Source organism: Canis aureus, chromosome 2, assembly GCF_053574225.1.
Source record: "Canis aureus isolate CA01 chromosome 2, VMU_Caureus_v.1.0, whole genome shotgun sequence".
Lineage (NCBI taxonomy): Eukaryota > Metazoa > Chordata > Mammalia > Carnivora > Canidae > Canis > Canis aureus.
The window spans coordinates 84,959,454-84,986,316 of NC_135612.1; the positions used below are offsets into that span (position 1 = coordinate 84,959,454).

Here is a 26,863-nt window from a genome sequence, read left to right on the forward strand (position 1 = left end):
CTCTCCCCGATACTGGTGGCCGGCTGGCCGCCTTTGACGCTCCTCGGCCGGTAGATGCGTCCCCCCGTCTCTCCCTTTGTGCTCACGCAGTGCTCCCTGGTGCTCACGCCCCCGTGCCCCGATCTCCCGTTCCTGTAAAGATGCCAGCCGTGGTGGGTTGGGGCCCACCCCAGTGACCTCATCCTAGCTGACGGCGTCTGCGATGACCCCATCTCCGAGTAAGGTCACGTCCTGAGGTCCTGGGGGTTAGGCTTCAACATGTGAATTTGAGGGACGCCTGGCTGGCTCATTGGTTGAGCATCTGCCTTCGGCCCAGGGCGTCATCCCGGGGTCCTGGAATCGAGTCCTGTATCAGCCTCCCAGCAGGGAGCCTGCTCCTCCCTCTGCCTGTGTCTCTGCTTCTCTCTCTCTGTGTCTCTCATGAATAAATAAATAAAATCTTTTAAAAACAAAACAACACAAAACAAAACATATGACTTTGAGGAAGGGGGTGTACCGTTCAACACAGAGCAGTGGCTTCAGGCCTAGTTCTCCAGCCCTCTGTGAGATGGGCACAAACCACTGTGCCCACTCCCGTGCTGTTTCCATCAAATGCACGATCCTCTGGTTGCTCAGCTCACGTCAGAAAGCGGTTTCAATGTGTGTGTCTCTTTCCTGTCTTCACAGCTCTTTGAGGTCGAGTCTTTTTTTTTTTTTTTTTTTTTTATTGGGGCACCTGGATGGTTCAGTCAATGAATCGTCTGCCTTCAGCTCAGGTCATGATCCCGGGGTCCTGGGTTTGAGCCCCACATCAGGCTCCCTGCTCAATGGGAAGCCTGCTTCTCCCTCTCCCTCTGCTGTTCCCCCTGCTTATCCATGCTCTCTTCTCTCTCTCTCTGTCAAGTAAATAAAATCTTTTTTTTTTTTTTTTATTTGAGAGAGAGAACACGTGAGCCCAGTGCAGGGGCGTGAGGCAAAGGGAGAGGGAGAGAGAACCCCAAGCAGACTCCATGGAGCGTTGAGCCCGTCACAGGGCTCGATTCCACAACCCTGAGCTCATGACCTGAGCCAAAACCAAGAGTCAGATGCTTAACTGACTGAGCCACCCAGGCGCCCCTTGAGGTGGGTATTTTTTTAAGATTTTATTTATTTATTTATTTATTCATGAGCGACACACAGAGAGAGGCAGAGATACAGGCAGAGGGAGAAGCAGGCTCCATGCAGGGAGCCCAATGCTGGACTCGATCCCAGGACCAGGGATCATCACCTGAGCCAAAGGCAGAGGCTCAACCACTGAGTCACCCAGAGGCCCCCAAAGGGATATTCTTTTTTTTGTTGACCTTTGAACCTTTTATTGGCCTCCTGCTCCTCAAAGGGTACCCTGTTTTGCTGTCTCAATGCCTCAGAATTTTGGTGTCATTGGTCTCAGACACCACCTTGCCATCCACGGCCTTGCGGGTGGTGGTCTTCTGGATGGCCTGCAAGGAGTTGCTGTTGTCCAGGGCGTCAGTAAGACTGAAGTCCTCCCTGTCTTCCAACAGGTGACGATAGGTGGCAGGCTCAGCCTCCAGCTTGACCTTGACATTCAGCAGGGCCTCCTACTCCTGGGCCTGGGGCTCCCCTCTGCCCGGGTCTGGGACAGCTTGAACTCCAGGTGCAGCAGGACCCCACTGAGCGGCTCCATCTGCATCACGTAGTGGTGCACGTAGTCTCAACCTCCCTCAGGCTGTTCCCCAAACAGGCTGTTCAGGTTTCTCATGGAGTCCAGGTTGATCTCCAAGGACTGGGCGGTACGTCTCAGCTCCGTGAGGGTCACCTCAGCTTCTCCGATCTCAGCGGCCTGTGTGGTGACTCTCCTCCATCTGCTGGGACCAGTACTTGTCCAGCTCCTCCCAGTTCTTCTGAGCCAGCTCGTCATCTGGGCCCGGATATCTGCCATGATCTTGCGGAGGCCCTGAGATTTGGGGGCATCCAACCCCACCATCAACCCAGAGTTGGCAATTTGGTTTTGTGGGCCCTTTACTTCCTCCTCATGGTTCTTCTTCATGAAGAGCAGCTCCTCCTTGAGAGCCTCGATCTCTGTCTCTAGCTGCAGCCGAGTGACATTGGTGTCATCAAGGACTTTGCGGAGCCCATGGATGTCACTCTCCACAGACTGGCACATGGCCAGCTCCGTCTCATACTTGACTCGGAAGTCGTCAACAGCAAGCCGGGCATTGTCAATCTGCAGAACGATGCGGGCGTTGCCCACAGCACTTGCAAAAATCTGAGCCCTCAGGTCCTTGATGGTCTTGAGGTTATGCCCTCAGTCTCTGACCTGGGGTCCCTCCCTCTCCAGGTGTTCCCAGATTTTCATCTCCAGCCTCTGATTATCAGCCTTCAGTCTCCTCACCCTTTCCTGGTAGGAGGCCATGTGGTCATTCAGGTCTTGCCTGGTCTCCTTCTCGCCCTGGATGCCTCCTATGCCCGCCAGACCCCCAGCCATCACTGTGGCCTGGTCCCTGGACCCCCAGCTGCCCTGGAAGCTGCTGGAGCCAGATACAGAGATCCAGGAGCCCGAGCCCCCTGCACCTGCATAGACGCTAGCTGCACTGCTGCTGATCGGCTGGACCCAGTGGCTGGGTGACTGCATGGAGCCCAGGGACCGATAGTTGAAAGAGAAGGTGGAGCGGGTGGTGAAGCTCACCCTGTTCAGAGAGTAAGAGGGTGACACGGGAGGCCAGGACTCAGGCTTGGGCCAGGAACCAAGGGGGGTATTCTTAACCTCATTTTATGGTTGACAGAGGTTGAGAAACCTGCCCAGAGCCACATCCACTCATGAGGGCAGAGCAGGAAGTCCCAGCTGAGACACACGCATGCACTGGCCCCTTCAGAGGAGGGACAGGTGAGTGAGGTGCAGGACAGGGGCCCATCTGAAAAAGTCCCTAATAGAAAACTGAGCCCCTTATAGGGACTGAGCAGGTGCCCTGGTCTTCTAGCAAGCTCTGACCCCCACCATCTGACTCCCTGCCATCTGATCCCCACCAGCCAGCCTCCACCATCTGACTCCTCACCATCTGACCCATCTCCATCTGACCCCCACCATGTGATCCCGACCGTCTGACCTCTACCATCTGACCCCTTGCCATCTGACTCCCACTATCTGACCCTCCACAATCTGACTCCCCACCACCTGACCCATCTCCATCTGACCCCCACCATCTGACCTCCACAATCTGACTCCCACCATCTGACCCCCACCATCTGACCTCCACCATCTGACCCCCACCACCTGACCCACCTCCATCTGACCCCCCCACTCCACCCCCACCTGCACCGTCTGACCCCTCACAGGAACAGTTTTGTGCAGCATTGCTTCACATTTGCAAACCTTCCTGCTTGCTGTTCCTGTCCCCCCCCCCCCTTAGATCCGAAGCACCCGCAGGGCAGGCCCAGGAGCGTCTGCATGCTCCAGTGTGCCCTGCACAGGGTCCACCCAGACAGGTGCCAATGATACCACCAGCCCCCAAACTGTTTGAACAAAAGCCCAGATGGAAATGGATGCCATGGGGTAGTTACATCATTTTCCCCACCCTGCCCCCTGATACTTTAAACAGGTGGGCTCGCCAGGTTTTCATCACTCATAAAACCGCAAAGTCAATGTTGCTATTTCTTCTTTCTGAAGCTCCATCACACCCTAGTGACTTGTTAGTAGACATCTGGGACTTCACCCGCCCCCAAGTGGCCCCTGCCAGGTGTTGGGGGCAGGGCGGGTTTTCATGCCTCCCTGTCTCTCCCACCGGGTGAGCTTCCATAGTGTGAACTGGGTCCTGCTGATTCACGAGGGGCTGGGATGGGCGGCTGGCATGCTGGCCCCACCGACGGGGCTGGAGAACCAGTGTCACCGGAGGAAGAAAAACGCTGCCACTGTGTCCTGCAGCCCCTGGTGCCGAGCTGCTTGCGCAATGCAAGACCAAGGCCAAAGGTGGGGGGCTCTGCACAGGTGCACTCAGGGCACATGGGACAATGTGTTTGGGCCTATTATTGTCAGTTCCAATCTGTCAATTTCTTATTTTTTCCTTGGCAATAACAAATTACACTTATTAACTATGAAAATACTCTTTTTTATTGAATTTCTTGTGGGAAAGATAATCTCGTTAAAGTGAGTTGGAAACCCCAGTTCCTGGCCCTCTTACCCCTCTTTTTTTTTTTTTTTTTTAGATTTTATTTATTTATTCATGACAGAGAGAGAGAGAGAGAGGCAGAGACACAGGCAGAGGGAGAAGCAGGCTCCATGTAGGGAGCCCAACAGGGGACTTGATCCCAGGTCTCCAGGATCACGCCCTGGGCTGAAGGCGGCGCTAAACCACTGAGCCACCTGGGCTGCCCATCCTTCGTTTTTACAGGGGGAATTTTGAGAAATTTTGGGATCCTGGACAATGGCTGATTTTTTATCGAGGAGGGTGGTGGTGCTGGACCCCGGCTGAGCAACAGACGCTTGAGCAAGAAATAAATGCTTGACATATGTCACTGAGCTTTGAATGATTTGTTACACAGCATTACCGTGGCCATAGCTGACTGACTCAGCGCCCTTTCCTGTTGCCTACCTCCCCGCTCTGTGCACCTCCCATCCTTTCTCCTGTCTTCTCTCTGTCAAAATCTTTCAGCCTTGGGCCACCTGCATGGCTCCGTGGGTTAAGCACCTGCCTTCGGCTCAGGTCGTGATCCCAGGTCATGATCGAGCCCCGTGTTGGGCTCCCTGCTCGGCGGGGAGTCTGCCTCTCCCTCTCCCTCTGCCTACTGCTCCCCCTGCTTGTTCTCTCTCTCTGTCAAATAAATAAATCTTAAAAAAAAAAAATCTTTCAGCTTAAAAGGTCTGAGGCCAACATCTCACCTCTCAGAATAAATGAAAATTACAGACTTTTCGCTTCTCAAATGTCTCTTCGTGGAAAGACAGCCTTCGCTGTTAGGATTGCAGGAACCAGCTAGCAGATGACGAAGGCACCTAAAACTGGGGACATATTTTTTATTTTTAGGTCTCCTGATTTCACAGTCCTAGCAGCCTAGGTGGGGCTGACCCTGACACACAGCTGATTTTAGGGGGGAAGGCTTAAAATACTGAAAGAAGGACTTGGCCAAAGCTATGCTTCTGTTTCATTCCATCATTGGCTCCGAAGAAGCTGAAGCATGAGTTTGCAATTCTAGCCGGTGCATGAGGACTTCTCCCTTTCCCGAGCCCTCCCGGAAAGTTTGGCCAGATCCCCAGCCCAAATGGCAGCATGTGCTCGGGAAGATGATTAATGTTAGCGCGAGGCTCCAGAGAATCTCTCAGGGCCCTTTTGTTTATTAAATAGAAAAATTCATGTTTAAATATAATGTCAAGGGGATGACACGGACCAACATGATCCAAGACAGACTGCCGGCCCTAACCATTGATAACTACGTGTTCTTCAAGTTTTGACTTCTGGGCTGAGAGCCCTTAAAGCTTTTCCAGGAAGTCTCAAGCTACTCAAGGAAGAGGTCAAGGGAGGCCGACAAGGCCTATTTCTTGCCATCATCTGCTCTTCATGGCAAAGGCTGTAGCTTTCATGCTGCAGATAAAGTACATAGTCGGGTCAAAGTCAGGATCCGTAGAAGGGGGCCGATCCTGACTGCCTGGCCTGGGCTAGAGAACACCCATGGGAGCCATGACTCTCTGTTCGGTCTTTCCCTCCTTTAGCGAAGAGTTATTGAGAACCTCCGCCGTGCCGAGCCCCCGAGCCCCGCTCCAGGACAATGCTCAGGCTCCCTGGTTGGGTCCTGGAGGTGCAGACACACACGAACACAGAAGAGTGGTTTGGCAATATGGACTATGAAGGAAACAAAAGAGGACAATATGGTACCTGTGGCCAAGAGGGGATGCGCTACACCTGGGTCAGGTGGCCAGGAACGAACAGAAGCTGAAGCGTCCAGGCTGCTTGCCCTGTGACAACACTACTGTAAGAACTTCACGCATATTTGCTGGTTTGAGCCTCACAGCAACTCTGGGGGAGGTACTACTCCCGCCCAAGAGGTGAAGTAACCTGCCCTGAATCACAGGGCTGGGAAGTACAGGAGCTGGGTTGCAGGCCCAGACCTTGGCGCCACGGTTCTCACATTTACCTGCTACACCAACATGCTACCTCATGGAGCAGGTGACATCAGAGCTGAACCCGAAGTAATAGGAGGGGGGCCCACATGAAGATCCGGGGAAGAGTGGGGCCACTGCAGTCCCATAGGCAAGAGATGACGGAGACATAGATCAAGGTAGCAGCAATGGGCACAGTGACAAGTGGCAGTTCGGGGATCCGTGTTCACTCTTGGGGTCATTCTCCATTTCAACATCATTTGTCCTGCTAACCTCTAAGCTCCGCGAGCACCTGTGCCTCGTCTGTTTTCCTCATCTTATGTCCCGATGCTTCATACGGGGCCGAGCTCATAGACAGATTTAGTAATTCTTTTTAGATTAATGAATTCATTTAACTGGAGGGCACCCGGGTGGCTCAGGAGGTTAAGTGTCCGGGCTCTGCGTTCAGCGGGGAGGCCGCTTGGATACTCTCTCTCTCTCTCTCTCTGTGCCTCCCCCCTTAAATAAGTAATTGCATCTTTTTTTAATAAAAATTTATTTTTTTTTGGTGTTCAATTTGCCAACATATAGCATAACACCCAGTGCTCATCCCACCAAGTGCCCCCCTCAGTGCCCATCACCCATTCACCCCCACCCCCCGCCCACCTCCCCTTCCACCACCCCTAGTTCGTTTCCCAGAGTTAGGAGTCTCTCATGTTCTGTCTCCCTTTCTGATATTTCCCACTCATTTGCATCTTTTTTAAAAAATGAATGAGTGGGACGCCTGGGTGGCTCAGTCGGTTAAGCATCTGCTTTTGGCTCAGGTCATGATCTCAGGGTCCTGGGGTTGAGCTCAAGTCCTGGGGTCCCTGCTCAGTGGGGAGCTTGCTTCTCCCTGTCCCTTGGCCTGCTGCTCCCCCTGCTTGTGCTCTCTCTCAAATAAATACATAAAATCTTTTTTAAAAACATTTATGAACATTGGACCAGTCTGATGTTACTTTGAATCTCAAGTCCTTCACCTGTTAACTGTTGGACCTTGGTTACTTAACCTCTCTGATCCTCACTTTGATTTTTCCAAACAGTGGGAGCTATAAGACAGTCCCAAGGTTGGGTGTCAAGAGAATTAAATGAGATAGATTATGTAGAGTCAAGCACAAGACTGCCGTAGGACAGGCTTACGGAAATGGCGGTGTCTGAGTTGTTTTCCCTACAACACACACAGCACGGTTGTTCTAGGGACATGAACCCATTGTAGAATTTCCAGTTGAAAGGGCCTTAAGGGGCCGCTGGGTGGCTCAGTGGTTGAGCATCTGTCTTTGGCCCAGGGTGTGACCCTGTAGACCCGGGATCGAGTCCCACATCGGGCTCCCTGCATGGAGCCTGCTTCTCCCTCTGCCTGTGTCTCTGCCTCTCTCTCTCTCTCTCTCTCTGTGTATCTCTCATGAATAAATGAAATTAAAAAAAAAAAAAAGAATAAAGGGACTTTAAGTCCTTGTGACCCCAAGTGTGGTCCAAGGACCTGCCCATCCGTGTCCTCTGGGAGACTGTGAGAGATAAAGGAACTCACACCTCAGACCCACTGCATCTGAGTCTCTGGAGGAGAGACCCAGTTATCTGTATATTTAATGAGCACAGCCCACCCCCTCATCCTGTGTGATTCTTATTATCAAAGAAAACGTTGGGATAGCTGAGCTGGCTCCAGTCCGAGATCCCACCTCCCAGTACTGCTCTGAACACAGGGACCCCAGCCCCCAACCCTGCGCTTGCTGCCTGGCCCTCCGCACGCCCACCCGCCTGCTCCCACTGCCATGGCTCAGGCCCTGCTGCTCCTAACGAGCCCCTGGCAACCTGACAACCACCCCATTAGCCGTCCATGCTGGGCCATCAGCTGGGCTTGGGATGGTCCAGTAGCATCGCACACAGTGGGAGCACGACCCGGGCTGGCTCAGCCCCCGATGTCACCGAGGGGGACACCGAGCTCCCCTCCTGCCTGAGGAAACACAAGGGAACAGGAAGCTGCCTGACGGGAAGGCAGCCTCACTTCTAAATCCCAAGCTACATAAACCCTAAAGGTGACGTCTAAGCCGGGACAAGTTCCTACCACCCCATCAAACGTTTTCCAGGCACATCCACACTCACTGCTCATTAACCAACTCGGAGCCCAGGGTGTCATAAAAATGTGTTCATTTCTAAGACACGATCGAAACTTCCAGAAACTAAATTTTCTTCTCCTCATTGGTGCAGAACTCACCCTAGTGAGGCGCAGGAACCTGCTTTTCATCCTTGGTGACTATTCATTTGGATCTGCCAGGCGCTCTGAGACGAGAATGCCTTGCCCACCACCCCGTACCACCTTCGCTTGGCACCTCAATACATCTGCTTTTTTTTTTTTAATTTTTATTTATTTATGATAGTCACAGAGAGAGAGAGAGAGAGAGAGAGAGAGAGACAGGCAGAGACACAGGCAGAGGGAGAAGCAGGCTCCATGCACCGGGAGCCCGACATGGGACTCCATCCCGGGTCTCCAGGATCGCGCCCTGGGCCAAAAGCAGACGCCAAACCGCTGCGCCATCCAGGGATCCCTACATCTGCTTTTAAAAATCAGTTAGGGACCGTCCGCACGGGGGTGATGGGCTGAGTAATCACGCTGAGACATACCTTCAGCGAGGCAGGGACCTGCTCTCTCTGCCACCAGCACCCTCCCCGGCACGAAGTGGACATTCGTTTATATTGCTTGATAAATGCCCTCGAATACAGAGACGTGAGTGGACTTGAAAAGATGCTCATCAAGATGATGACTGGGGGCGGGGGGGGGGGGCGCCTGGGTGGCTCAGTGGTTGAGCGTCTGCCTTGGGCTCAGGAGTGACCCCGGGGTCCTGGGATCGAGTCCCGCACCAGAATCCCCGCAGGGAGCCTGCTTCTCCCTCTGCCTGTGTCTCTGCCTCTCTCTGTGTCTCTCATGAACAAATAAATTTTTAAAAAAAGAAAAAGAGATGATAACTGGAGGCCACATGGGGTTCCTGCTTTTACCCTGGCTGTCTGCCTGAGCCTTCACTGTGCCCTGGCTCACCTTGAGCTACATCAGACAAGAAAATCTGGGGGGAGCGCCGGATCCTGGGCAGCCACTCTGGAAAACTGTGTGGAGGTTCCTCAAAGAGTTCAAAATAGACCTGCCCTACGACCCAGCAATTGCACTGCTGGGGATTTACCCCAAAGATACAGATGCAGTGAAACGCCAGGACACCTGCACCCCGATGTTTATAGCAGCAATGGCCACAATAGCCAAGCTGTGGAAGGAGCCTCGGTGTCCATGAACAGATGAATGGATAGAGAAGCTGTGGTCTATGTATACAGTAGGATATTCCTCAGCCATTAGAAACGACAAATACCCACCATTTGCTTCAACGTGGATGGAACTGGAGGGTATTATGCTGAGTGAAATAAGTCAATCGGAGAAGGACAAACATTCTATGGTCTCATTCATTTGGGGAATATAAAAAATAGTGAAAAGGAATAAAGGAGAAAGGAGAAAAAACGAGTGGGAAATATCAGAAAGGGAGACAGAACATGAGAGACACCTAACTCTGGAAAACGACCAAGGGATAGTGTAAAGGGAGGTGGGCAAGGGTTTGGGGTGACTGGGTGACGGGCACTGAGGGGGGCACTTGATGGGATGAGCACTGGGTGTTATTCTATATGTTGGCAAATTGAACTCCAATAAAAAAAAATAAAAAAAAAACAAGATATGTGCAAGGAAGTTAAATTAAAATCCATATTTTCTGATTGGGTTTATTTCACTGAACAATTAAATATACATGGTTTTCCTTGGCTTGAAATTTATGGCCTTGTTGACCTATAATCATGCCTTCTTACTGTGTGTATTATAGAGCAAATTCCATTAAATCTAAGTTTCCTGCAGTTAAAAAAGAAAGAAAGAAAGAAAGAAAGAAAGAAAGAAAGAAAGAAAGAAAGAAAGAAAGAAAGAAAGAAAGAAAGAAAGAGAAGAAAGAAAGAAAAGAAAGAAAGAAAAAGAAAATCCGGTTTCCAGGCCAAGTTCAAACTTGCTGCCACCTACTGGCTGAGACTTAACACCTGAGTCCATTTAAATTTCAACCAGGCCCAGGTGAAACTTAAAACATTTGCAGAAAGTTATGGAAACAAGGTCAATTAAAAAAGACTTGGCGGTGATATTCCATTTTCAAGAAGAATGAACATAAATTGTTTGGGATTAAGTGTTTTAAAGGCTTAGATTATAAATTAGGGCTCAACGAAATCTCCAGTCAACAAACTACGTTACAGGCTCATATGATGGATGTGCTGTTTCTGCCGGGCTTTTCGGCCACTCCTCCACAGTCTGTGAGTTTGGAAAAAAGCAAGTTGGGTCTGAATGTGTCTCCTGAAGACACTGAAGCTCAGAAATGTAGAGATTCAGAAGGCTGGCAGGTACAGCAGTCTGCTCAGTAGGATAAGCCAGGAAATCCATCCTCCCTGTTCCCCACAGTGAGCGGGGGCGGGGGGGAGAGAGAGAGAGAGAATATTTACTATAATTTTTGAATATCTGATCTTTCGTGGAGGGGGTTGTGCTTGCAGAGAAACGCAGAGCCCTTCACACTACCTCCCGCTGCATATCAGGGGAAGGTCTGGTCCAAGAAGTAAAATTGCCCCAGAAAGAAAAGGCCTGGACACACACACTCACACACACATTCTTCATTTCAAAGATTCTTCCAAGACTCAGGTGGCTCAGGAATGGCCACTAAGAAACTGATGGTCCTAAAAAAAATAAAATAAAAATAAAAATAAAAAAAAGAAACTGATGGTCCTGGAATGGGCCCTGACTTGTAGACACCGACAGATCCGACGTCTGGTTGCTGATTCTTCAGACTGATGTGGAGCCACGAGCCCACTCTGGGCCGGGGGCAGGAGGGCACACGAGGCTGTGGTCCAGGAAATACTCTGCTTCCTGGAAAAGAGATTTAGGGCCTCTGAGGTTCTCCTTGAGGACAGGTGTGCCTGTGTGTGCGTGACTTAAGAGTGGCCTCTTGCACAACCTCTCGCTGTCTGGCATTGCCAAACCGTCCCCGCACCCCACCTCGACCCCCACCCAGTGACCCTGGGCAGTCTCCCTACAGCTCATCGTTCTACAAACTCATCCAATAAAGATTTATGGAGCCATAGCAGGCCCTGGGAACACAGGGGCGAGTGAGACAGCCTCTCCTCTCTAGGCCTCGCCTTCTGGCCCGAGAGAAAGGCAATAGGCAAGCTCACAAGTGCAGAAGCAGTAAGTGCTACACAGAAAAGAAAATGGGGGATGAAGGTTGGTGCTTTGATTGGCGCCACCCCAGACCCAGATTCCTAAATACGCAGAGAAGGCAGGGGAGATCACTTAACGAAAATCTTTTTTTTTTTTTTTTTTGTTAAATTTTTATTTATTTATGATAGTCACACACACAGAGAGAGAGAGGCAGAGACACAGGCAGAGGGAGAAGCAGGCTCCATGCACCAGGAGCCCGACGTGGGATTCGATCCCGGGTCTCCAGGATCCCGCCCTGGGCCAAAGGCAGGCACCAAACCGCTGTGCCACCCAGGGATCCCCTTTTATTTCTTTTAATAAAAAGCACACATATCTTTGTCCTGTCTCTCCTTGTTTCTTTTCTTTTTTCTTTTTTTAAGATTTTATTTATTTATTTATTCGTGACAGACACACAGAGAGATGAGACACAGGCAGAGAGAGAAGCAGGCTCCCTGCAGGGAGCCTGATGGGGGACTCGATTCCAGGACCCCGGGGTCACGGCCCGAGCCCAAGGCAGGTGCCCAACCGCTGAGCCACCCGGGGATCCCCTTATGAAAATCTTGAGAAGAAGGTGCAGAGGCCGCGGGGGAGGAGTTACAAATGATCGGCGCCGTGGGAAACAGGGAGAGGGGACTGACCATCAGCAGGGACAGCAACTTGGGGCAGGCCAACTTCCCCCGGGTGCCGTCCTAGGCACTTCTCAGAGGTGACGCAGTCCTGGTGATGGGCCTGTGGATCGGTAGCATCAGTAGTCCCAACTCAAAGAAAACCCACAGAGGGGTTAAAAGACTTGCCCAAGTTTACATAGCCCCCCAAAAAAAATTTTTTTTAAATTTAAAAATATATTTTAAAAAAAGCAGAACCAGGAATGGGACCCAGGCAGTCAGCTCCAGAGCCCATGCACCTCACTATGTGCCCTGCGGATGGTCCTGCGGCTCTGAGCCCTGGTGCCAAGCGGGGCCCCACACGTGATAGGTGTTCGCTGTTGGTGGAAGGAATAATAAGTAAACGGAGCACTGGTTTTGCCTGCGTGAGTTTCTTATCCTCAGACCACAAGTGCCTTGTTTTCTGGGAAGATGCTTTATCCTGCTTCCCTGTCCTCCCAGGCTGGAGGTTCCTAGCGGGCAAGGACATTTTTTATTTTTAGGGGGAAATGAATACATGATCACGATGAAAAAGAAAGGCCCTCGCCACCCGCCTTAGATGTGATGCCCTTTAAATTTGTACCACGAGCAGCACATTGGAAACAACCTTTCTGGGCGATTCTGAGGACATCGCCTGTCTCCCCGCTCTCCTGGGAAAGGAGTCTTCATGCCACTCACCCAGCAGTGGGTGAGGGCCACCGGGTCCCACAGGCTGCAGACCCGCAGATGCAAGCTGGCAGCTGCCCACAGAGTGGGGACGAGGGCTCTGGGTCCTGAGGGCTGGAGGGACAGGGGAAGCCTATGGCCTGAGGCTAGTCCTGTCCCTGGCACCAGCGGGCATCGCCCAGGTGCGGCATAGCAGCTCTGCCGGTGGGTGCCTTTCCTGTAAGTAAGCCCCGTGCTTGAGCGTGAGCGGGACCTCGGGGCAGAGGAGACCCACGGCGTCCTTCAGTCACCCACGCCCTTACCCATCCCTTCGGGACACCGCTGAGCCCTTACCAAGTGCTGGTCACTCAGTGCTAGGGGTTTGGAAAAAGAGAGACCAAGCAATCATCCTCGTTACTGAAAGGTCAGGGAGCCAAGAGCACCCAATGAGGGTGGTGGTGGAGGGTGAGGAAGAGACCCGGGACAGCTCCCAGATGAAGTGATAATCGGGGCCGACCCCAGTAGAGCAAATAGGAGTTCAAGGTGATGAGGGTCAAGGGGAAAGGCATGAAGGCAGAAGGAAGAGACAGGGCGAAGGTGGTGAGGAGCGGTTGACCCAGGCGGTGTGGCTGGTGCCGAAGTCGGGGGACGACGGACAGATGAGGCTGGAGAGACAAGCAGGGCCCACTCCTGTGGGACTTTAGGATTTGTTAGGAATCTTGTCCTTCACACTAGGGCACTGACAATCCAGTAACAGGGAAGGGGTTGAGGGGACAGAGATGTGATGCATTTCTATTGTAGAGAGGTCCCCTGGCTGCTGCGTGGGCGAAGCCGACTCGTGGAGAGGCTAGTGGAGAACTCCATACGAGAGATGCTGGACGTCTGGATGGTGGAGGATGGCCTTGGCCAAGGATAGCGTGAAGAGACGCGTAGGACCCGAGTCAGCAAGACAGCTGTGATCAGAGCAGGTTCAGAAATGTACTTTATAGTCCCACTCCTCCCACCGTGGGACAACTGCGAGGCTTCCGAGGCCCTAGGTCCTCGGTCTTCTTGGAGGCCTTTCCCCACATTCATGTCAGGTACCCACATCCCACGTTAAATAAACGTGGTTCTGCAGTAAAAAAAAAAAAAAAAAAAAAAAATTTGTTTTGAAAAGATTCTTATAATTTTGCCTTTTGAAGTATTCAGCTACATGTTTAATACACTTACGCGGTCAGGGTCTTAGCAGTCTTTGGGCATAGCCAAAAATCTTAGCCAAGTGAGAAAACCTAACCATAAATCATTTCCAAATATAGTAAAATCTTATACCTTATTAGATTATACATCATACATATTATGCATTAATATTTTACTACATCAAATAAAATATAATAAAATGAAAGATATTTGAGTGTTACATTGGATGATTAATCAGGTTAACAGTGTAATATTTTGTGTCCATCTTGCCCCCGGCTCCTCTAGCCCTGCCTCCCCGCCCCTCCCTGGGCCTCACCTCCTCTCAGCCCCTGGTTGACCTTGGCTGTTGCCGGAACAGCCACCTGGGGCAGGAGCCCCCCGACAGCACCTCACCCGGGCTAGGTCTCTGCCCCGGGGCTTCCCTGCCTCCCCTTCCTCTAAGGGGCCTACGGAGGACCAAGGTGGTCCTTTATTTAGAAAGCACTCACCCCACGTAAGGAGCTCAAAAGGGTGAACTAGAATCGTGAGCCCTGAGTCTTGATTAGAATTGTTACAAGGGCACCCCTTGACCCCTCGACCATGGGGGAAGGATAAATGTTATCTCCCCCGCTCCCCAAGCAAGGGCACTGTTCTATTTCTGGTCGCGTCCTACTCGGCTTTCAGGGTGGTGCCCAGTGGGATGAACCGCCCAAGTGATGACCTTCCCAGGGCGCGTCTACGTGGCTCTCCCCCTTCCTCTGCACACCGTTCCGGCCTCCGTCCACGGCTCCTTGGGTTCCTTTCACAAAATGAGCCATCTGCCTGTAAGCTGTCATCTCAGGCTCTGGCTTTTGAGGGAACGTAGGCTAAGACAGTTGGTACTGAAAGTGGTCTACAATGCAGATGCCCCAGGGACACTGGGGGACATTGGTGACCGATGGATTTCCTCGGATCCCCTTTATCTGGAAGGGGCAGCAATTTGTCCTTTCTGGAACTGATGCCCAGGCCGGATCGGCGTTTGCGTTCCCTGCCCACAGCACCACCACCAGCGCGTAGGGCTTCGGCTCAAGCAACCGATTTATGGCGGAGAGGCCTGGCAGTGGGCGCATGGCCCTGAGATCCACGGGTTCTGCGTGTACAGTGTCACCTGGAAGCAGCTGCCTAATAGAATGATAGAAGGAACTATTAATGGTTCAGCTAAGATGCCAGCTCAGAGAAGCACCCTGGGGGTGGGGGGTGGGGGTGCTGTCCTTCAGGATGTCATACATGCACTGAAAGGTGCCCGGGTAGCTCAGTTGGTTGAGCCCCTGACTCTTGATTTCAACTTGGGTCACGACTTCGGGGTCACGGGATCAAGCCCCACATCGGACTCCACACTCAGCGCAGAGTCTACTTGAGATTCTCTCTCTCCTTCTCCCTCTGCCTCTCCCCCGACTCACGCTTTCTCTCTCTTCCTCTCTAAATACATAAATAAAATCTTTAAAAAGAATGTCATAGATGCACTGAATCATGGACCAAAAATATGCAACTCTCTTCCCAAGAGAGAATACTCAGGTCCGGGAAACAAAAGATTGAAGTGGGGTTTCTGCCTTTCACTATCCCTCCCAGGAGCCTGCTTACGGAGTTTGCTCCCTGCTCCTCAAGTTCAAGGCTTTGCCAGGGCCTGAGACTGGTGACTGGTGAATTGAGGGAACCCATGGTTTACGGCTTTCTGAAAAGGTGACGGATCTAGGGCGGGCAAGAGACAGAGGGAGGCGAAGAGGGGGAAGATGAAGACGAGGTGGCCTCCTGGAACTATCTGTGAGAGCTGTGGGTCCTGGGACCGGCCGTGCAGGTGGAGGTCACCGGCCAGAGGCCTCGAGGAAGTGGACGTGGGCATGACAAGATTCTGCACCCAATTCCACTGTGGGGTCCCCGCCACCCGCAGCAGCTAACTCTAGGGCCCCAGCTGCGTGTCCTACCACCTCACTCGGTTCTGACCTGGAGATAGCATCCGATCCCGATCCCACAGGTGGCGGGCTCAGCCCTACAAGACTGCACCCCTGCCCCCCTCCCCACCTTGGAAGTCCATTGCCAGTCCAGCTTGTCACCTGCCACTTCGGTTGCTCAAGGCAGAGCGGACGCACAGGGAGCGTTAGGTGTTCTTCAAATTTCTACTAATGAAACTGCTTTTGAGGAATTTCTGTGGTATTTATCGCCCAGTTCGATATTAAGCATCAGTGAGACCCGCAGGCAGTCAGGGACCCTGTGAGAACCCGGCTCCAGACGGGCTTGATCTCCTCCAAGCTGTGCGGGCTGTAGGTGAGCCTTCTGGGCCACAGGGGGACATTTTTCTGATCCTGTCCCTCATCTTCTGACCCACCAACTGGCTATGGATTGGGGGTTCCAACGCCCCCCCTCCTTGGGTTTGATTGATTTGCTAGAGCAGCTCATGGGACTCAGATGAACGTTTTACTCACTAGGTCACCAGCTTGTTGTTTATACAGGATATAACTTGGGAACAGCCACCCGGGAGAGACACATGGGGCAAGGGGGGGTAAAGGGTGTGGAGCCTCCATGCCCCCGCCTCCCGCCCCCTACCACCCCCCCACTGCGCGTGCCCTCTCTGAACCCCTCCTTTGGGGTGTTTAGGGAGTCGTCATTACGCAGTCACCACTGCTTAAATCATGGGCCTTTGGTGATTGAACTGAAACCTCCAGGGCCCTCCCCTCCCTGGTGCTTCAAGGCAGGGGGTGGGGTGGGGGGGAGGTGGCGGTGGGCCCCACCTGAGGGCTCACAACCCCGCAGAGGACTCCACTGGCCACCACCCCCTGCCTTAGGGACTTTGGAAAAGTCGTCTCATTAGCATAACAAAAGAAACGTCGACCTCATTTATCACAGGAAATTCCAAGGGTTTTAAAAGCTCTGCCAGAAATGACAAAGACCAAATATGTCTTTTTTTTTTCAAGATTTACTTATTTATTTGAGAGAGAGAGAGAGAGGGAGAGAGAGCACACATGCGTGCAGGCAAAAGAGTGGGGGAGAGGGAGAGAGCAGCTTAAGCAGACTCCCCCCTGGGAGCAGAGTCGGCCGGTGGGGCTCCTCCCAGGACCCCAGACCCAAGTTCAGGACCTGAACCGAAACCAAGAGTCGCAGGCTTAACTGACTATGCCACCCAGGCAGGCACCCCTTTGAAGATTCATTTTTTAAAAGATTTTATTTATTTATTCATGAGAGACACAGAGAGAGGCAGAGACACAGGCAGAGGGAGAAGAGGCTCCCTGCGGGGAGCCCGAGGGGGACTCGATCCCGGGTCTCCAGGATCAGGCCCTGGCTGAAGGCGGCGCTAAATGCTGAGCCACCCGGGCCACCCCAGCTCCTCTTTGTCCATGTGCATCAGTCAGTGGACACTGGGGCCCTTCCCATGGGCTGTTGTCGCGGCGCTGCTATAACCAACCCGGTGCATGTACCGCTTCAACTTTGTGTCTTTGTGTCCTTCGGGTGAATCCCCAGTGCTGCCATCCCGGGGTCACAGGGCATTTCTCTTTCTAACTTGTTGAGGAGCCTCCCCCCTGCTTCCCAGAGTGGCTGCGCCAGCTCGCGTTCCCACCAACAGTGCAAGAGGCTCCCCTTCCTCCGCATCCCCCCACACCTGTGACTCCTGTGCCCTTGATGTTGCCATCCTGACGGTGCGATCTCACCGCGGTTTTAATTCGCATTTCCCTGCTGCCCGCTGCCGAGCGACGTTGCGCATCTTTTCACGTGTCTCCTGGCCACCTGCAGGCCTTTGGGAAAAAATGTCTATTCGTGTCTTCTGCCCATTTCTTAACTGGATTGTTTGTTTTTTGAGCTCTAGCGTAGGAACTACTTATTAGGCTCGTTGCTGGAGGCAAAGGAAACAAAAGCAAAAATGAGCTTCTGGGACTTCATCAGGATAAAAAAGCTCTTGCTCTTTTATCAGGCAACAAAACTGAAAAGGAACCTATGGAATGGGAGAAGGTATTTGCAAATGACATATCAGATAAAGGGTTGGGATCCAAAAATCTATGAAGAGCCTTACTTTAATTTTATCTGCAAGGACGCTTTCTCCCAAGACGGGCCCCATTCACAGGTTTGAGGGATCAGCGTGTGGATATAACTTCTTGGGGCCACCATCCCCCCCGGTACATATGGACAGACCCGTCTGTTTATTCTTTCCCCGGATGATAGGCACCTGGGTTGTTTCCAGTGTGGGGAGCATGACAAATGCAGCCGCACTGAACGTCCGCAGGTCTTCGCTCGGACCTACGCTTCCACTGCCTTGAGTGTGGGACTGGGGGGGTCATCCCTTCACCTTGCAACACATGAGCCGCTTCGAGAAGCGCAAGTGGCCTGTCCCTCTCCGTCCACCTGTGGGTGGCCGTGCCCAGAGGCCCCGGGCCCCAGCCCTCGCCACTCGGCTCTGCCCCGGCTTCAGGCAGCTCTGGTGTGGTCCTCCGGCCCTGTGCGGTGGCCCGGGCCGTCCTTCCAGCCTGGAGGACAGCTATAGGCCTGGGAGGAGGAGCCTGAGCAGCCCCCTGGGACCCAGTCTCCTTTGCCTGGGCCTGCGGGCTCAGGCCCTGACGTGGCCTTTCTCCTGCTGTCACAGGGGCCCCGGGGAGCCTTGCACAGCCCCGCCCAGATGCCATTCCCTAATCAGCCTGTAGTTGCCTTATCTCGAGAAACAAATGAACAGTCCCCACGGCTAATCTGCTGGGGCTCCCCCACGGGGACAGGAGCTCCGACAGCCTGGCCTGTGTTTGGCTACACTTGTCCTCCTGGCCGTTCAAAGGAGCCTTCTGTTTAAGGTCAACATTTGCTTTCGAAACTTTCTTTGTTTGGCCTTTCTTTTTTTTCATTATTTGCTTCTGCTCTGTCCTTGCCCGGCGGCGTGAGAACGCCCGGATGCCGGGGCCCTAAGCCGCGGGCACCTGCGTGGGGCGGCCGTGAGATCCTGCGCACCTGCGTGACCCTCCAACACCGGCCTATGTGCCTGGACCGAGACCCTCAGACTCGGCAGATGGAGGAGCCAACGGAGCTGTGGGGAGCCTGGCCTGCTGGGGACTCACCTGTTTGGGGGTGGGGGGGTGGGGTGGGGGCTCCTACCCTGCAGGTGAGAAAGCTCCCCCGGGAACCGAGCCCTGAAGCATCTCCACCTCCTGCATCCACCGCTGGCTCTTTGATTTATTCATCTGTCCTTGACCTTCTGGCTACACTGCAGCACTAACTCAGCCTGTCAGAGGTGTCCTTGCTGTCATCCTTCCCCCTCCTGGACGCATTCCCATCCACTTAAAAAATTTTTTTTGGTGGGGAGTCCCTGGGTGGCTCAGTGGTTTGGCTCCATCTTTAGCCCAGGGCCTGATCCTGGAGACCCGGGATCGAGTCCCGCATGGGGCCCCCTGCATGGAGCCTTCTTCTCCCTCTGCCTGTGTCTCTGCCATTCTCTCTCTCTCTCTCTCTCTCTCTCTGTGTGTGTGTGTCTCTCATGAATAGATAAATAGAATCTTTTTTAAAAAAATGTGTGTAGATGCGTGGCAATGACAATGGATTTTAGTTTGCGAGGTTTACCTAAGCACTCGTCTTTGAAGTGTTTTGTTCATAGCATTACATTTTTTTTTTTGCTTGTTGATGTCTCCTTTTCCCTTACGCTTTTATTGTTTTGCTAAAATGTCTTCCTTCTCTAAGAGAGATAGCAGTTCTTGAATACTAGACTGCATATGCTTTGTATCGCCTCGTGAAGGCTCTCTACACTGTTTTGTTCTTGGCATATCGCCCTACGTCCCAAAGTTCTGTGGGAAATGTGGGTTCACAACTCTGTGCCGCTGTATAGACCGTTATGAGGGCTAAGATCTATATGATATAAAAATGGGGAAATGAAACCAAACTATCAAACCAAATTGTCAACCAGTTATCATTTTTTATTAACAAAGCAAAATTGCCTTGCCGCCCACTGGTTGTGCAGCGAAGTTGTGCATGGCAAGGATGCTTGTGGCAAAAATGCTGGATGCTCCTCCAGACGTAGAGAATGGTCGATGCAAAGGCCCTGGGGTGAGAGCACGTTTGGTGAAATCTGGGGAAGACAAGAGAAGCCGGTGTGTCTGGAAACCAGTGGGCCCAGGGTGAGGGCGAAAGATGAGGACCAAGAGGCCGCACGGCACGTTGGCGGGGACCAGGAGGGGGACTTAGGGAAGGGGGTCGGGGGCTTTCAGCAGCAGCAGGACACCTTTTGGAGGAATCCCTGTAAGAGGGCCCGGGAGGAAGCAGGAGCAGCTGTTGGGCGGCCACTGCGACGGCCAGTGGTGGCTTGGCTCCCGCGGTGGCAGAGCAGGTGACCGGGGTCACGGTTTGCAGGTGTTTCCCAGGACCTATTGCCTGGCCTTCGGGCTGGGCGAGTGGCGTGAGCCGGACAGAGGACCAGGACTGACTTGGAGTTTCCAAGGAGGCCTGCGAAGAACCTCCCTTTAAAGGGGGTGCCCTTTACCCAAAGCGGGCGGTGGGCTGGGGGTGCTGGGATGGGCCCGGGAGGATGTCAAAGGGTGGCCCTCAGGCGTCCCCAGTTCTGGGGACGTGGGGAGTCATCGCCGCAGGAGAGAGACGGGAGCCACCACTGTGGGGGGTCGGCTGGGAGTCGAGGGGACAGGACTTCGCTCTGGGGCTGCCCCGGGGGGAGGTGGGGGCCACGGAGCCTTGAGCGTCCCTAACCTCCCTCCACCTCGGAAACGGTGGGTTGGCAAATATTTGTCTTTAAGAACAGAAAATAAAGTGTTTTGCGTGCCTTCAGGTGCCGCTTTTGATCTTTTTTTTTTTTTTTAAGGTTTTATGTATTTATTCATGAGAGACACAGAGACAGAGAGAGAGAGAGGTAGAGACCCAGGGGGAGGGAGGGGCAGGCTCCATGCGGGGAGCCCGACGCGGGGCTCGATCCCGGGACCCCGGGGTCACGGCCTGGGCCCAAGGCAGACACCCAACCACTGAGCCCCCAGGTGCCCTCCTCGATCTTTTGAAAGATCTGAGCTTTAGCCACACGGTTAGAAAGGGCCCCACCGGGCACAGCCCTGGGTAGGCCCAGTCCTCGCAGCGCGGCCCGCTGAGCGCAGCTCCCCTTGGGTGCCGGCGCCCTGCTCTTCACACCCAGCTGGGGGGCGCCTCTCGGGGCAGGAAGGGTTAAGCGGCACCCTCCCAAGGGGCGCCCGGCGTGAACACACATCCAGGGCAGCGGGGTGGCCACGGTGGCGATGGTGGAGCGTAGGAGGGTCGTGTGTGTGTGTGTGTGTGTGTGTGTGTGTGTGTGTGTGAGAGAGAGAGCCTGGGGGCTGTGCGGTCGGGGCCCCCCGGCTCACCTGGCACCCACAGGCCTCTTCCCCAGAGGAGCCCAAGTGTGGCTGGGTTCATTCAGATCTAAAATCCCGGGGAGGGGAGAAGCGGCCTCCGCAGAGCCAGGCCCCCCGGGAAGTGTCTCTGCGGAGAGATGCCGCTCACCGAGGCTCTTGTCATCAGCCATTCAGTCTCTGGGCTTGCACAATTGCTCTCATGAGAAAAGCTTAAAAATGAGCGGTTTGGGGCAGCCCGGGTGGCCCAGCGGTTGTGCACCTGCCTTCAGCCCAGGGTGTGATCCTGGGGACCCAGGATCGAGTCCCACGTCGGGCTCCCTGCATGGAGCCTGCTTCTCCCTCTGCCTGGGTCTCTGCCTCTCTCTCTCTCTCTCTCTCTGTGTGTGTCTCTCAGAAATAAATAAATAAAATCTTTAAAAAAAATGAGCAGTTTTGGCGTTTTTTTAAACCAAAGATTTTTTTTAAACTTAGTTTTTTTTTAACTAATATATATATATATTTTTTTTTTTCGTGCAACATTCCTCCAGCCTCTGGGTACACCAATTTCTTGGGTGCTTCGAGGCTCTGGGGTTTCTGACACGTTGTCAGTAACGGAGGCTTCTGTGCATCCTGTCCTTGCGCACGAACACGTGGCATTTTTCGACAGGCCACGCCACGGGCCCTGTAACACGCACCTGCCCAGCCCACTAGCCAGCGGTTTGGCATCGAAGGCCTCCCCGAGTGTAAAGAGAAATTTTCACTCTGTGTTGCTTCACAAAGAGCCCGGCCTGGGGCAGCCAGGTGGCTCGGTAGGTGGGGCCTGGACTCCCCATCTTGAGTTCAGTTACAACAACAGCAACAACAATAGTAACACCTGTTCTAAGGCCACTATAGTGAGTTCACAGTGACTTGGAAAACAATGACGTTGGTTCAACAATCACCCTTGTGGAGTCAAGAGGCACTTCGCTCTTTCTGCCAGTCACTCCCATTTCTGTCTGGGGGGGATACACGAGGCCCTCGCTACTCGAAGTGGGTCCCCTGGGAGTTTGTTAGAGATGCAGGATCTCCACACCCAGGCCCACTGACCCCACTGACCTACTATAAAGTTTGAGAAGTGCTGCCCTGGGCTTGGGATTGGAACCTTCCTTGGTGATCCCATCAGGCTAGGACTTTAGGCTCCATCTACCTGCGGGAGGCTCCCAGATGTGTATCTCTAGCACAGGCCGCGCCCTGAGCTCCGGACCCAGACACCTGACTGCTCACTTGACATTTTACCTTAAAAACAAAGAGTTATCTCAGGACACCCAGGTGGCTCAGTGGTTTAGTGTCTCCTTCAGCCCAGGGCGTGATCCTGGAGACCCGGGATCGAGTCCTGCATCAGGCTCCCTGCACGGAGCCTGCTTCTCCCTCTGCCTCTCTCTCTCTCTCTCTCTTTCTCTGTATGTCTCTCAGGAATAAATAAACGAAATCTTAAAACAAAAACAAAAACAAAAATTGTTATCTCAGGACACCCGGGTGGCTCAGGGGTTGAGCATCTGCCTTTGACTCAGGTGGTGATCTCTGGGTCCTGGGATCAAGTCCCGCATCAGGGTCCCCGCAGGGAGCCTGCTTCTCCCTTTGCCTGGGTCTCTGCCTCTCTCTCTCTGTGTCTCAGGGATAAATAAATAAAATCTTAAAAAAGAAAAGACTAATAGTCATTTCAAAATTACCAGACCTAAAATCTACTCTGCATTCCCTCCTGCCCCTGCCCGCCCTCAGGCTCCTCATTCTTGCAAGTGGCACCTGCGTTCTCGGGGCTGCCCTCCCTGTGGGGGGACGTCCCCCTGAAGTGGCCCAACACAGCCGGCAGGACGGCTGCTGGGTCGGCTTCCTGGGGCCCCGCTCAGCCTCCGTGCCCGCCTCTGGCTAGGCTGGCTATTCCCCAAGGAGGGGCTCGCCCGCCCTCCCTCCCTCCCTCCCTCTCTCTCTCTCTCTCTGGAAAGTGGGCAGATGTGACGCTGCTGGGCTGTTTGGGTGCTCAGATGCCATGACCTCACCTCTAGATGAGCGACACTTTCAGGTCGAGCCCTTAGTAGGTACATACGTGTGTGCGTGCAGATAAATAAGGTTTGTGGATACGTCCGGCCTCTCTCCACTACAAGGAAAGCTCCCTGTAAGCGGAGCTTTTTGGCTTTGCTTTTGTGTTTTAAAGATTTTACTTATTAGAGACAGAGAGAAATAGAGTGGGTGTGCACGAGACGGGGGAGGGACAGACGGAGGGGGAGATGCAGACTCCCGACGCGGGGCTCGATCCCAGGACCCCGGGATCCCGAGCGAGCGAGCGGAGCGAAGGCAGGTGTGTAACCGACTGAGAGCCAGCCGGGCGTCCCTAAGCTGAGCCTGTGTGGCTCCCTCTGCAGTACGAGGCTGGAACGGAGCAGAATTCACCAGTTCCGCGGGGTTCCTGACGCCGGGTGCGGGGCACAGGCCGCAGAGCACACGCTAAGGGAGGGCGCCGCGGGCCCCCCCTCTCCGAGGCCACCTCCCCGCTGCTCTCCAGCAGGCTCGGGAGGCCACCAAGCCCCCGGGGTCCCCTGGCCCACAGGGGGCTTTGCCAGCTGGGGAGCCCTGCCGGTGACCCTCGCCCTTCTCCCTTCATCTCGTCATCGGTGAAATTAGGGTAACCGGGGCCAGACTTCCTCCCCAACAGGACCTCAGCTGCAAGGACTCCCCACCTTCGAGTGAACCCGAGCGCTGAAGGGGGGACAGGGGTCACCCCCAGGTCCTCCCGACCCAGCAGTTCCCCTCGCAGGTCAGGTCCTCCGTGGGAACAAGGCCCGTGGGGGCTCCCGCGTGCTTCCTGCCCAAGGGGTGCGGGCCCGAGAAGGTCGGGGCCGCGGGGGCAGCAGAGGCCCAGGCCGTGGAGGGAGCCCCCCACACGCTGAAGAGGCCGGCGGGGCGGGAGGGGGCTCCTGAATGGGGCCCGGTGAATGGGCTCGCGGGCATTTACTGAGGAGTAAGGGATGTTTCCACGTAAAGCCTTTAGCACGGAGAACACTCTTAATACGTCGGATTCGGGGATCCCTGGGGGGGCTCAGCGGTTCAGCGCCCGCCTTTGGCCCAGGGCGTGATCCTGGAGTCCTGGGATCGAGTCCCGCGTCGGGTCCGGCAAGGAGCCTGCTTCTCCCTCTGCCTGTGTCTCTGCCTCTCTCCCTGTGTCTCTCATGAATAAATAAATATTAAAAAAAAATACATCGGATTCCAGAATTTATGGTTTGTAGCCCCCAGTGACTGCCTAGCGTCTGTTCCCCGTCCTCGCGGCCTCAATTTCCTCTGTGGGTAATGATCTTCCCCTGTCAGTCTGGGCCTCAGCACGGGACCAAATGAGCCCCGGAGGTTCCTTCTGACTGACCTTCCCTCTAAATGCACAGTGGGAGAAAAATAATAACAATAATAAAAATAATAAAAAAAATAAATAAATGCACAGCGGGGGGCAGCGGCCTAGGTCCCATCAGCACTTGCTGTATCTGCAACACTGAGTCTGGAGCAGAGGCCTTCGGGATAAGACAGGGAACGCCCGGGGCGAGGGCCCCCCAATGAAGCGGGCTCCGGAACCCACAGGCAGGAGTGGTTTCCAAGCGTGATCCAGGCCTCCCTTCAATCCCGTGGGCTTCTGTTTTTCTCACAAAATCTCCTTCCCCTAATAACCAGTCTTGGTTTCTGACTTTAAGAACTATTTTAACCCCAGCGAGGGCCGTCGCAGTGAAGATGTGCGTTTGTAAACCTTTGAAGTATTAACAGCAAGACAGTCGGATCACTGTTTTCTCAATGAATAGGCCAAAACCGGGCTTGAGGACCAAACCCCCCACTGATCCTCAAAGACCCAAGGCAAATGGACTCCTGAACCCGACTGAGGGCAGTCGAAGCAGGTGTATCTGGGCTCGGAGGCTACCCAGAGGCAGGACCACGGCGGAGGGCTTCTCATTTGTGCCCCTCCTAGGAGCTAGGGGTCATCCCGCCCCACTTAGAAATGGGGCAAAGGAAGAGTGGAGAGCTGCACAACCACCCAGATAAACCACGGCGGAAGGGGGTTTATGATTTGAGCGCCAACCACTCAACGGCATCATCCAGACCCTGGTCTCTGAGCTCTGGTCTTCCTAAAGCCGACGGAGGAGGTCCAGAAACACCTGAAGTTATCAGCATTGGCTACTAAACCTGTTAGACATGAAGACCCATTATTATCTTCACTGGGAAGATGGAAAATGTTTTGAAGTCTATGGGATCATTCTAGGGTTATGACATTTTGCACATGTACATGGAGGACAAGCCAAGCAGTCAGCCGGCGGATATCAACATAATAATAATAACAGGAACAAGAAAACACCTGGCAACTGAATAGCACTTTCAAGTTTTCATAAAGCATTTTCAACCTGGAACTATGTGTGGATTTTTCAACTTCTCTAGGGCTGTTTTTCTCAACTGTAAAATCTGAGGATAGAAATAGAACAGCTGTTCCCTATAAAGTTCCTTAAGACCGAACTTGTCACAGAACCACTCCCTAGTAACCCGAGTCTAGTGTGGCGCTTAGACCACTGGGCCAGTCTCTTCATGGCTCAGGCATGAGCTCACAGGGTTGTGGTGAGGAGGACATAGTGGCCTTCAGTTTCCAAGTGGCCAAAGTGACTTCTCCCAGTCTTGCCTCACCTCTGGTCTCTCAGCCCAGTCCATTTATCTTAGCTAACTATGGAGAAACCCGTCAGGACCGACAATGCTGTAAACCCGAATACCATCATAGGGACGGACGCCCAGTATGTCATTTATTTAAACTGCAGCCCAGGAACAGGCCCGGCTATGGACGGAATTGTGCCTCCATGCCATCCTTTCATGTTGAAGCCCTAACTCCCAGGGACTCCCTCTGGAGATAGGGCCCTCGGGAGGTAATTAAAGTTAAACGAGGTCCTAAGGTGGGGCCCTAGTCAGATAGGACTGCGGCCTGCCGCAAAGACCAGATGTCTTGTGTGCCACGTGAGGCCACAGTGACGGTGGCTGTCTGCAAGCCAGTAAGAAAGTTCTCACCTGAACCTGACCATGCTGGCACCCTGATCTGACTTCCAGCCTCCAAAACTGGGAGGAAAAAAATCAATTTTTGTTGTTTAAACTACCCAGGCCATGGTATTTTCTTACGGCAGCCTGGACAGACTAAGACAGCCCTTAGTGGAAATTTTCCCAACTGGCCACACCCTGATTGAGCTCAGAGCCTAGATTACTGGCTTTAAAAATTCCCATTTGTGTCTTTAACAACGAGGTCTAGCTTCTGGCACCGTCCAGAACTAGGGATGGACATTCCTGCTTCTAAGCCAACAGCTGTCTATTCCATTATCCTTCAGCTAAAGTTCTTTCCCCCAAACCACATCTTTTGCACTTTTGGAATCTCAAGCTCATGAAACTTCCAGGACATTTGGCGATTGTTAAAATAACAATCATCCTTGAAGTCACAATTATTTTTCCCCAAAACTTTTCATTATATCATCTAAATATGTGCAGACCATATTAAGAACTTAGTTACCATTAGTGTTGTGTGGTGAGGAAGAACAGAGGAGAGAGGAGGCTTGCGAGGAGAAAAGTTAGTTCTAGGTAAATGGAACAGCGGTCAGGGACCACCCAGGAGGCCACCGTGGAAACCACCCACTTACACTCTTTACTCCTTTTTATGAAGGCAAGGGGTGCTACTAGATCAGAAGTTTGGGATTTAAATAAATACTAGTGACCTTACTCTGTCCAGCACCCGTAGAGATGATCA

The 26,863-nt window shown here is 53.2% G+C and overlaps 1 pseudogene; it reads right to left on the minus strand.

Annotated features, from left to right (window-relative positions):
• Positions 1 to 1,311: 1,311 nt before the first annotated feature.
• LOC144289938 (keratin, type I cytoskeletal 18-like) lies at positions 1,312 to 18,423 on the minus strand (annotated as a pseudogene).
• Positions 18,424 to 26,863: the final 8,440 nt, after the last annotated feature.